This window comes from Sinohyriopsis cumingii, chromosome 6 (assembly GCF_028554795.1).
Source record: "Sinohyriopsis cumingii isolate HCF-2022 chromosome 6, ASM2855479v2, whole genome shotgun sequence".
NCBI classification, from domain to species: Eukaryota; Metazoa; Mollusca; class Bivalvia; order Unionida; family Unionidae; genus Sinohyriopsis; species Sinohyriopsis cumingii.
Genome location: NC_142966.1, coordinates 98,820,751 through 98,831,394, shown reverse-complemented (window position 1 = coordinate 98,831,394; position 10,644 = coordinate 98,820,751).

Sequence of the window (10,644 nt, the reverse complement as noted above, 5' to 3'; positions counted from 1 at the left end):
AATAGCTCAAGTTTTCCGAGTTTGTTACTTCTTCCACTATTCAAACCGATTATATTATTTATTCTTTGTTCCCGGCATTGATATATCTGTTAAAATTACTTTTTAAAACGAAGGCCTTTCCTGGATTGATATATGAATTATCTACTTATTCCCATTACATGTATCCATGGTTACAGGAAGAAAAGACTTTAGTGGAGATCCTAGTTAAATCTAACACGGGACGTGTTGATGTGCTTGTGGTAGCCCGTATAGTAGTGATGTACCAACAGTCTTTTCTTAGATCACGCTAATACAACCGAATACTATATCCATATTTAAATTTCACTGTGAATTCACGTATCGCTTGCAAGAATGTTATTTTCTGATGAGCACTTTGAATTTTGTGAAAGTGCATCTACTAATAAATTGTCTTTTCCCTTGACGTACCTGTTGTCAGTATTGTATTCCTGCAACATCAAACTCCATTTTAACAATCTTTGATTGTTGTTTTCATCTTGCCAATGAATGTAAGGAGTATGAGATCACTAAACACAATGATCGGAGAAGGAGCTGAACTAATATACACTTCAAAGTGTTGGAAAACCAATATCAAAGTCAAATATACCTTCTCGAGTCTGGAATAATTTCCCCAGTGCTGTTTTGATTACTTTAAAATATGGCAGACTGGATGATCCGCATCAAACTTTTGTCTTCTTGAATCAGTACTGCACCAACTTCAACATCACTTGCAGCAACATGCATTTTAAATGACCACAATTTTGGAGCTGAAAGAACTGGTGTACACTTAAGAAGGGCGGTGAACTTGTCAAAGACCATATGGCATTTTTTCAGACAAATAAAACTTCGTTTTCTTTACTCAATCATTTTTTCAGGGATTCAGCAATTATGGAAAAATTGGAGCAAACGTTTCGATAGTATACAGCCATACCAAATAAATCGCATCAGTTACTTTTTACTGATAGGCATTCAAAGACAGCCTTGACCTCAGTATATATAGGTTCAAAATTGTCCATGTCCAACGATATGTCCTAGAAATGTAAGACAAGCACGGAAAAACTAACTTTTGCATAAACTAATTGTCAAATAGCAGCAGTGAGTTTGTCAAAGAATTTACGAATTGTCTCTAAGTGACCATTTCAGATATCGTTGTAGATCATGTTATCATCGATGTAAGCAAACGTTTCATCCCAAACAGCAGCACTTTATACAGGTAACGTCCATCTGGAATCACAAATGTCGAAATTTGATTTGCCAATTCCGTCGGTGGAATTCGACAGAATAATTTCACAAGGTCAAATTTGGTGACATATTTTGCATTATAACTTTATACATGCAGTCATCGATCTTGGCAATGGAAATAAATCTGGCTAGGTCACTCTGTTCACCTATCAAGAGTCTGTGCACATGCTGTAAGCATTATCTGGTTTCGGTATAAGAATACTTGGTGAACTCAAGTCACTTCTACTTGGTTATATGAAATCTTTCTCCAGAAATACTGACTTTTCTTTTTTTGAAACATTCCAGTTTGGGAGGGTTCCTCCTGTACGGATATCTATTTCACAGGTGTGGAATCGTCAATTTCAACGTCATGGTATATTTTATTTGTTCGTGTTGGAATATCTGGAAACAAGTGCTCATGTTCAAGTAATAGCTGTTTTAGTTCAGTTCATCCTTTTCTTGTAGACGGAGATGTGAAAGTTTCTGGTCCCGATTATTAATAATATCTGACTTCCGATGGTTGTTTGTTCCAAAGTCACTACAGTTCGATTGGATTCCATCGCGCAAATCCTAATTGTGTAGGACAGGTATTGATTGCGTGACTAACCTGACTCTGTTTAACAAACCTGCTCCCAGGTATTGCTTACTCCTTCAACATATTTATATGATGATGCTTTTGCCTCCCAGGGGTATTGATGATACAATTTAAATCACGCCCTTTCCATTCAACTGCGTAAAGACCATAGTACTTCGCTTTAAGATGATTTTGTGGTATGGACAAGGGAGTCTAAACTCCATTTCTTTGTATTTTTGTCATACTTTAGTTTCATTTTTGACTTCCTAGAGTGCAGATTCGTTCTTGGAATCTCGTAAATCTTTGACAAGTTGTATTTAAAATTAGAAACATAATCAAGAAAATTATTTCTGTATCTTCATTTGAAAGAAGTTTCTATTTTAACAACCTCAATGGTCCACTCATAGTATTTCCAAAATCTAGTTCAAAGAGACTAAATCCTAAAAATTCTTGAATTGATTACCTAACAGCAAACAACAATAAACGAACACCTTCTTCCCAGTTTTTTCCAGTATCAAAACAATATCATCGATCATATTTTCAAAGTCTGATGAAATCTTTCCAAATATCATTGGCTTGCGCAGTGTTAGGTAGATGACGAGAATTTATGGATCCCTAATTGATGCATAACTTGTTGGAAAAATTCTAGACATAACATTTGACCTTTGATTAGATTGGACAGATTTGGAGAAAGTCTAATTATGTAAAAGAATCCTTTATCAATGCTTACATTATGGTTATAGTTTTAATATTCCTCCAAGGAATTGACTATGAGAATTTTGTAGACGCACACATTATAATCAACAAATATTGGTTCCCTTGCTTGGTTTTAGATAAATGGTTCTTCAAATGCAGGAATAGGTTGCAGAACTGCCTTTGATATCTTCTGATTGGGTTTTCCTACTATTTGAAACACGTGACAAGATCTGCAGTATTTAAAAACATCACTTTTGATTTGGCCATTGAAAAATGTTTCGTGGTCTTGTGATCAGTTTTATTGATAGCTAAATGATCAGCCGAAGGAGATTCGTGATCTAGACTAACACTTTCCTGTCTATACGACTTTGGAGCTACAGTTTGATAGTTCACTGATCACTCATCACCAGCAAGTACCTCAGGTGGTCTCCATTTTCTCATGACCCCATTTAACGAAATAACCAACACGTACTTCTGTGGATTAAGAATAACCAATAGCCCTCTGAAACAAAACAGGAGATTTGGTTACCTTGTTTCTGGTCAATGACAAGTGATTGTCGTTTGTCACTCTGATCAGAATAATGACAATTAATAATACAAGAGAATCAATGTGATCAATACCTATTGGATGATCTAAACGAAGAGCAAACGTAACTTCATAAAAAACTGACCAATAGATGTGTCAGCTAAAGAAATAATTTCGAGGTTAACATTATGCTCAAGAGGTTTCTCTGCCATAGCTCTAGTAACTACAGAAGCTGGGTGTAAATTAGCGATTTCATTTTTCATGGGATTGACTTTCTGATCTAAACAAGGCTTGTCAGTTACAAATGAATTAACCAAAATCTTTTTTTTCCAGCTAGGTTATTGCCTGGTAGTAAACAAATATTTTCGATGGGTAAAGTCACAGTTCCGAATGTCACGGGTCCAGAAAATAAGCCTGATGACAAATTGAAACAATGAAGAGGATCATTAACAAGAGGGAGAAGCAACAAGCGTTGCAAACTTCAACCAACAATTTATTTCTCTAGCACACAAAGCAAAAAATGTAAAAAGAACTTACGGTATTGCGAATTAGGTCCCAAATATATGTCCCATATAATTACAGACAAAAGTTCTAACGCTTTTAGATCTGAATAAACTTTAGTGGAGATTCAAATTAAATGCAACATTGGAAGTGTTGATGTGTCAGTGTTGGCCTGTATAGTGGTGATATACCAACAGTCTTTTGTTAGATCACAATAATACAATTCAAGAACATAGCGTTATGCACATTTCACTTTGAATTGAGGTATCCTTTCCAAGAATTTAATTTTTGTTGAGCATTTTGTTTATCCGGTGACAAAATAATAAATTTCAGCCCAAATTAACTACTGGACACAAACAACAGCACAACTGATTCTGCTAAGATCATAAACACGAATTAATAATTTCTAGAAAACACAGATAATATATTCGTCTACTTGACCTCAGGTCACAATTAGCTTTTTCTAAAAGAACCTATTACCTAATGGGAAATTTCGTTCTAGAAGCTTCCAAATGCTTACAAGATAAAATTTTCTCACTAAAATTATAATAAATGTAGTAAACAATAGGTGGGTCCGGCTTTTCATTGAGAATGTCCAAGGTTCTAGCCTCAGATTGAGATAAACATGTTATTAACGAAACCAAAATTAATGATTCAGGTTAAGTACAGAATAACTTGAATTTGGACAAGGCCAATTCCAAAATACAATTATCCGTATCAAATAATGAGAATAAAAAATAAAACGACTACCAGACAAACAATGCAAATTAAATATACATAACAGTACATTAGTCCATATTAAGACAAGAAATCATAATAAAATTTCTGTGCGATTCGAAACTTTAAAAGGGTGCTAGTTTGTCTTCATTTTATTAAAAAGTGAAAAATGTTAATTAATTAGATTACTATTGCTTGAAACTGTGCGGCTATGTTGATTACAGATTCAGAGCCCGTTATGACGGAAAACATTTTGAAATATGAGCTAATTTACAATTTATTTGGTTTGAGAAATGAATTAAGTCATGGCCATTCTGTGGCTTAAATCAGTTTGCAAGACCAGAGTTGAAATATGGAAACGAATAAATGTTCAATTGATCAAACATTGTCTACCAACCACTTCGCGTATTCACCACAAATACTTCCCGATCGAACTTTTTCAGATACACATATCAGTTCTACCAAGAATTAAGCTGAAGTCACTTTTCTGCATCATTTTGAGAGAAATCTAGACTAAAGTTTAGATAGAGTCAACATTTCAAGGTGCCAAACATTAAATGTCTCGTTGTACTTTAAATGATATATCCATTACAAGTGAACTATACATTTAACATGTGAAATATAAAAGATATATGACCAGAGAGAGAGAGAGAGAAAGAGAGAGAGAGAGAGAGAGAGATCTTATTGGAAAATATAACGAAGAAATGAAAGAATTCAAACTGTCTCTATTTTGTAATCATGTACAAATATAAATAGAGGTAGCCGTATTGATTAGTCTCTTAAGCTTTATATACGATGCGACATAATGGTAAATGTGAAGATATACTCAAGTTGAAGAATCGGCATTATTACATCTTTAAGACAGCAGTTTTATTAAACGATGAGTTTCATACAGTTTGTTACATTTCAGTGCCCTTAAAAAAGTAACAGAAAAGAGCGAAACACAACAAGATTTGTAAAATTTAACAAATAATTTATTTCCCTAGGATACAAAGTGAAATTAGAAAAAGGAACTTACCGTATTGCAAATTAAATACCAAAATGATATTAGAATTACAGACACAAGTCCTATTAATTTAAAGTTCTGAATAAATTTTAGTGGAATTCAATTAATGTCCAACGCTGAAGGTGCTGGTGTGTTTGTTGCAGCCTGTATTGTGCTATTGCACCAACATTCTTTTGTTGAAACACAGTAACATAATTCCTGGTTTTAAATTCACCATAAATCGCAGTGAATGTGTATGTTCTAGAATATTATTAATTTTATGAACACTATTTCCAAAGAAAACAATCACTTAATTAAATAATTTGAAGAAATCAATTCTAACAAAAATAAAATTCTGGACACAACAATAGTACAAAATTAACTTTTCTAGATCTTAAAGTACGAACGAATAATCTTTTCAGTAACAAAATGTTATAGTTTTCTACTTGACTTCAGGCCATAATTAACATTTTCTAAACAAAACCCCATTGTCTAATGGAAAATAACCTTCTGACAGGTTCATAATATTGACAAAATAAATTATTAGTTATAATTAGCAGTTTGGTACTAAAATTATATGGACTATGTCAGGTACACCGGTAAATTGTAGGTGAGTTCTAATAACCTAGACCTAGTCCCAAATAAACATTTTTACTTCTATTAATAATGATCTTGATATTAAATCCATACACATAGATACTATTTAGCGATGTATTAGTTGTTTACAGAATAAAAAAAAATCATTAATTCAGGTCAAGTAGAAAATAAAGTTAATTTTGGACAATGTTTAGTCCAACATCCTAAGTTACATTGCAATAGTATATAATGAAATAATTTTTTTTCTTCAAAAAACCTAACAAGCAATGCAAATTAAATATACATAACAAGTTTGCATATTACCAACATTCTGTATCGTTCACTTTACAAACAAATTCTGATTCAGACACCAATAAGCTGGTTGGTCAGATTTCAGCAAGAAAGAACAAATTATTGTACACACATTCGTTTCATGTAGGCTCAGTAAAATTGGAACTTCATTTAATAAATCTCTCATGATAAAGCTTTCAGTCCAAATAAAACTGTGTAGCAATGATCACAACGAGTCAGATTCGGAATAAACATTAACATACATACTAGTGAATTAAAATCAAGAAACTAATCTCTCCCTCGTTGGATTATGCTTTTAAAATATTTTTGTTATATGCTATACCGATTTAATACTTTTCTTTATTTCCTCTCATCGATCAAATCATATTCGATATATGTTGTATAAACTCTGGAAAGATGTTGTGGGAAAACATTTATTCCTCCAACTCGCAGAGACCATTTCGTCAGGACACAAAACGAAAGAATCTTGAAATGAATACTTAATTTCTCGCAGTTTCAGATTGAACCCATACCTCTCTACCATAGTAGTTGTCTACATGGAATAGGTTCATTGGATTGAAGACTGTGCTATCTTCCAGTTCAGTTACAATTCATAGATTATGATGCACATGTTAGTACGTCCGAGCGACAGACCGAGAGAAGAAAACAACAGGAAGACATCATTATTGAAAACGACATAACACAAATGTAGAGTAATATGCCAAATGGAAATAGAAACATTAATGTGCTACTTGCTCATAGGATCCCATGGATAAAAAGCAGGAAGCAAGGACTTAAGAAGACGCGTAAATGATGACGGACACATTAACAAATATATTTATATCCCAAGAAATCCGATTCAGTTGAGTGCGTCAATGAAACTTTGTTTAGAGAACACGTTTGTACTGAATGTATATATATGCCATAAAATCTATCATTACTTCTATGCAGTTTGATTCAGTACAAATATTATTTTGTTAATACTAAAAGTGAAGAAATATAAAGTTTTATGTACATTTTACTCTTTAAGCCTTGATGTTCAATACTGCAATGAAATCCATCATTGTCCGAAGAATCGAAGCACATTCTGCTGACATAGCTGTACACGTGCTATTTCTCTTGGTATATTAGTCTAAGCAAACTGTTTCTTTGCATTAATTATTACATATGTATTTGATGTGTCTTCTCTTAGACTCTCCCTAGAACCCCGGCTGATGCCGATTATTTAGAGCGTCCACCTCGGATGCGGGAGGTTGCGGGTTTGAACCCCGGCCGTGTTATAACAACGACTTATAAAAATGGTACTATTAGCTGCCTCGCTTAGTGCTCAGCATTAAGAAGTTATTGTTACGAGTGGTGTCGGGATAATATGACTGGGTGGGACATGATGCTACATGTCTTCGGCATGTTGCCCCAGTATACAACATCACAATAAACTGTCGCTCTGAAGACATCGTAGCGATATGACTGTAGAATTGTTCAAGCTAAGCTAAAAATCCAACACACACACACACACACACACACACACACACACACACACACACTGGACCATGTGTCTAAATATATAAGATAATTATTACTTGAATGCGCGATGGTCTTAAGGTTAATACACTTAACTGTATAGTTCAATTAATCGTATATTGGACTGTACCCGAAGTCGCGGAGAGACTTTAATTTCCATCAGAAGGTTTAAACACTGCTCTGCGCTGGAAAGTGGTTTGTTTCTTATCACTAGATAGCTATTTTAGCTATTCTTTCTTTCCCTTGTTCTCTCTCTCTTACACTCCAACACATATACAGATACATAAACGCCACATTCATAACATTTATGGAAACAGAGAATGGAGAGAAACAGAGAATACTAAAAAATGTTGTAAAGGTCAAACTTGACCAAACATATGGAGTCCGGCATTCCATACTTGGTATTCAAATGTAGAAATAACTAACTCATCTGTTACTATCTATCCAGGAGCCAAACAATAATAATATTATCCAGAGACACCCCAGTTGACGTTCATGTGGACAAGTTATCACGCTCTGATAATATTTACATCAGATGTGGGCAAGACGTCTCAAGTGTCGTATCACCTTTTAGCATGTATTTATTTAGGGCCGATTGAATATAGCTCATACTGGCGGGGTGCCGAGACTATATATCTCAGTGTTCGTGGAAAATGATTCATTAACAACGTACGAAAGATATTTTATGAATTCAATTAATAAAATGTTTAAATTAATTCTTCCATAGTAACAAAAATATGCTGTTTGTTCATCAGTGCAGCAGTAGAAAACTCCACACATCGAGTTTATTGATTATTTGATAATAGGAATCTGGGAGAAATGTTAAACGGAAACATTTTATAGTAATATATATGCTTTTGTATAGTTATATATTTGTTATTCAATGAGTATACAACCGATTAACATCTTTTGTTATGTGCAAATTATATAGGACAATCAAAGTCAGGAACAAAATCAAGAATTACAGTTAATGCATAACAGATGATTGGATGTATTTAACCAAATCAGTCACCACACGAAACAAAGAACTAACGATTAAAGGTCATAAGCTATAGAAACAAAGAGGCAGAAAACCCCGGATATTACTATTATGCAAGTTATTTGAGATACTAGAGAAGAATTGAAAATCAACAAATATCCAGTTGAAACAACTCATTCATTCAATACAAGAACATCTTGCCAACGATGGCTGAGAATTTTTTTAAAATAATTACAGACCTGAATAACGTTGCTGTGATTACAGTGGACAAAAGAGTGCGAGAGAATAAATGGAAAATAGAAAGAAAAATGTTAGAAAAATGTAAAATTGTATTGACTTGAAGAATCATGGAGGGACCAATGGAAAGAAAATGAATTCAAATCACAAGTATTTAAGTGAAGATCTTAAGATTGACGAGACAAATAGATGAGATTTATATAATTTTGTTATCAGGATGATTTTCTAGGACTTTCTGAGACTTGGGCAGAGAGTAATATAGTGGGATGCATAACCTTTTCTTGTGTAAGACCTAAAAAGCCAAATGTTATTAAGAATTATGTCGGTATAGTACTTTTTGTTAAAGATGTGATTCTGGAAATATTATAAGTTGAAACATTATGTTGTGTATCTAATAATGTAATGTGGATAAAGCTTAACTGTGTAAATAATTTTTACCTTACAATGTTATACTAGGTTTAATGATACTATACACTGCTAGAAAATTCATCTGTGCACTTGGAAGAAAAGAGTTTATCTATAGGTGAAAAGGACACTGCTAGTTTTAAATAATTGAATCCAAATATTAATTTTTTGATATGTGGAGATTATAATGGTTATACAGCATAGGAAAATAACAACATATGCTTGGATAAAAACGTTACAGTTACTTGATAGTATTGTTAATGTTACCGACAATGCACCCCAACATAGATCAATTATGGTTACAATGCACCCCAAGGTAGATCAATTATGGTTACAATGGAGCCCAATGTTTACATGTATGGAATATTAGAACTTTGTAAATCCACTGGACTCAGAATAATTAATGGAAGCTCTGGAATGGAAAAAATATATTGGGATCTATATATGTATTGGAATAATTCAACTATTTGAATATTCGGGAGACAGTCAATTGTTTGAGGTAATCACATTATTTGATATCAGAGATAGGTTCGAATCAATGCATATGCCATTATATCTTTCTCGAAATTTTAAAGCCAGTGTAGCTCAGAGCAAACAAGGATTGAGGATGATAGTAAATCAGAACAATGCAAATTTACATGGATCTCACTTTTCTTCATGCTTACATGACCTATCTGTATTTCCCTTAGAATCAGTAGTTTGGATGTTTGATAATAAACGCTTTCATAGAGCAGTATTCTGTAGTACAAATCGTTATAGCAAGCAGCTCCATATATCTGTATGAAAGGACGGGCGAAGATGTCCTCATTTAAAGTGCATGTGTCAGAACAAAAAAAAAAAAAACCCCAAAAACAACAACAAAAAAAAACGGGAGTTACCTGATAAAGAAAGTAAATATGCCAGAAGAATGGCAATGAAAGCCATATGATGCTATATGTTTAATATATCTACCTAAATTTCTCACCGCCTTAAAAATGTTACAGGAAGTTAACCGCAGAAAACAATTGTTATCTAGTGTCATCTAATGCTAACAGCATGACGCTATTGTAAAGTGCCTGTGTCACAACATATCTTCTAGTACTAATTTTTGCACGAGTTCTGCCATACTGACTAACACTCGAAATGTGCCTTTGACTCTAGAGCAGGAGATATGCAACGAATCGAATTAAAATGCAACACTCCAGGAAATTTCGTACAAACCATGATGGTTGAACATTTCGGCTGAAATTGATAACAGCCGATTTCAAGTGGTAGCTGGCCGCAAGTAAAAAAATCATCACCATGCTAGAAAGCCATTATTATTGTTGTTATTATTATTATTATTATCATTATTATTATTATTATTATAATATATATTTACATATATATATATATATATATATATATATATATATATATATATATATATATATATATAT